Raw genomic sequence first — 2468 nt, 5'->3', positions numbered from 1 at the left:
CACAGACTGTCATAATGTGTTTCTGCCTTACAGCAGCGTAAAGAGAGTGCTTACTGTATAGAGTGGCAGTAAATTTGAAATCTTCTCTCAAGTCAAGTAATTTTATTTGTAAAAGTGTGCACAATTTTAGGTACTTGTGAAAAATGTTGCATAGTGAGGATGTCTTCAAAAATAACGACATAAATAGTTTTCATTTATCACTTAATGTCATACAAAGTCCAGTAAACATAAAAAAGCTAAATCAATATTCAGTGTGTCCACCTTTGCCTTTAAAACAGCACCAATTCTCCTAGGTACACTTGGACACAGTTTTTCTCGGTTGTTGGCAGATATGATGTTTCAAGCTTCTTTGAGAATTCACCACAGTTCTTCTATCTATTTAGGCTGTCTCAATTGCTTCTGTCTCTTTATGTAATCTCAGACTGACACGATGTTCAGTGGGGGGCATTGTGGGAGCCATGACATCTGTTGCAGGGCTCCCTGTCTTTTCTATTTGCAAAAGTAATGTTTGGGAGTCTAAAATGTATATTTCCTATTGACACACTAAAGCTGAAGATATAAATAACCATCTTAAGACAAATGCTTTAGTGAAACATCTTATGTTTCACATAACTATTTTACATACATTTTATGTTTCAAGTTTCACAAAAGACTTTTGCACAGTACTGTATATCTATAATATTATTTATCATGAATATAATACCAATAATAGTTATCTAAAATTGAGTAGATGTTGTTGGCCATTGTTTAAACAAACAAAAAAAAATTTAAACTGTAAGATGACTAAATTACTTTGAAGTCCATCCTGAATTAACTGTTAAAGTGCATGTTGATGCAGAGTCCTTTATTTAGGACTTTAGTTGGCATTAATGTATTGTCTATATATTAAATTTAAGAGAGTGTAGTCCATCTTATGTCCAAGATGATGCTGGAAGAGGCCAGTGAGGTGCATTCCGGTCCAGCTCGAAGCTTGTGGCAGTTCATTTCGGTGAAGTCTGTACTAACTCTATGGTTCAGACTTGTAGTCTTGTACTCCGCAAGGCTTGCAGTCAGAGGGTCAAGCTTGTGGTAGATCGGCTAAGAATTCCATCCTAATTCTGATGTTCATGCAGTGGAAAGTGGAGTATCCCATGTCTTACGGTTAGAGTTAGCAGTAGTTCATCTTCTGTGAATTCCATAGTAGTAGACTGAGGTGATGCAGACAGTTAAAATGTAAATTCCCTTTGCTGTCTGGTTGGCACAGACTTCAGTTGGTGGTCATCAATTAGTGACCCATAGCAGTAGAAGTGGACATCAGGCTGGATCTGGCAACCTCGGGATATGTATCCTGAGGATGAGACAGAAAAACAAACAGAATAATAATAGCGTAGATGCCATTCAGTTTAAAAGAGTGTGTCTGAGTCTTGAACAAGGCTAGGAAGACTATTCTGTAATTTAGGGGCCAAATAGGAAAAGTATTTACCTCCTTTTGTAGATTTTCATTATTGATATATTATTAACAGGCCGGAATTTTGCAATCATAGTGAATGGGATTATAGCATGATAGAATTTCTCTTAAGTACTGAGGAGCTAGACCATTAAAATCTTTGTAAGTAATTGACAGAATTTTAAAGTTAATACGAAAATGATCTGTTAGCCAATATAGTGACGATAAAATTATATATGATTATATTTATTGGTTGTAATAAGCATTATAGCTGTTGCATTTTTAGCTAATTGAAGTTTTAATTGAACCTGAAGGACATCCTCCCAGTAATGCATTTCAATAATCTAGTCTTGAGGTCATGAAAGCATGAATAAATTTTTGGGCTTCAGAAACAGAAAGCATTTGTCATAACAATATTTCTGAGGTGGAGTAATGGTTGTCACGTCACGTAATTCTTATGTATTCCCCAAGGACTCTTATGTTGAGAGTTTGAAGAGACTGTTATTTTGACGTTTTGTATTATGTCTTCCTATTCTTTTCCTTAATTGTATCCCAGGTGTTCCTCATCTCCTTGTTATCCCAAGTGTATATATATATATATATATATATATACACACATCTTCTTCTGTTTGTTTATCATTAAAAGAGCTGCATCTGGATCCTCTCTCTCACCTCATTACTATACAAACCCTGACAGAAGAACCAACCACAAAAAAATGGATCCAGCAGAACTAATTGAGAGTCTTTCCCAAGGGTCCACTCCTGTGGAACTGGAGTGATCTGGTCACCCAATTGAACTGTAATGAGAGATCCCTCATAGCTATGTTCTTGTTTGGACTCAATGGCCATGTGAGGAAGCTGGTCCCTTTGGATTGTGATTGTCTGTCTCTTCAAGATTTTATCCCTGAAATCATCAGGGCTGACATTCTGCTCTCAGCTTCGGTGATCCCAGAGACCCCCTCGTCAGAGGCCCCTCTGCTCCTAGCTCCGGTGGTTCCGGAGACCCTCTTGATGGTGGCTCCTCTGCTCCTAGCTCTGGTGG

Source organism: Myxocyprinus asiaticus, chromosome 5 (genome assembly GCF_019703515.2).
Source record: "Myxocyprinus asiaticus isolate MX2 ecotype Aquarium Trade chromosome 5, UBuf_Myxa_2, whole genome shotgun sequence".
Taxonomy (NCBI): Eukaryota; Metazoa; Chordata; class Actinopteri; order Cypriniformes; family Catostomidae; genus Myxocyprinus; species Myxocyprinus asiaticus.
This window is presented reverse-complemented; position numbering follows the sequence as displayed.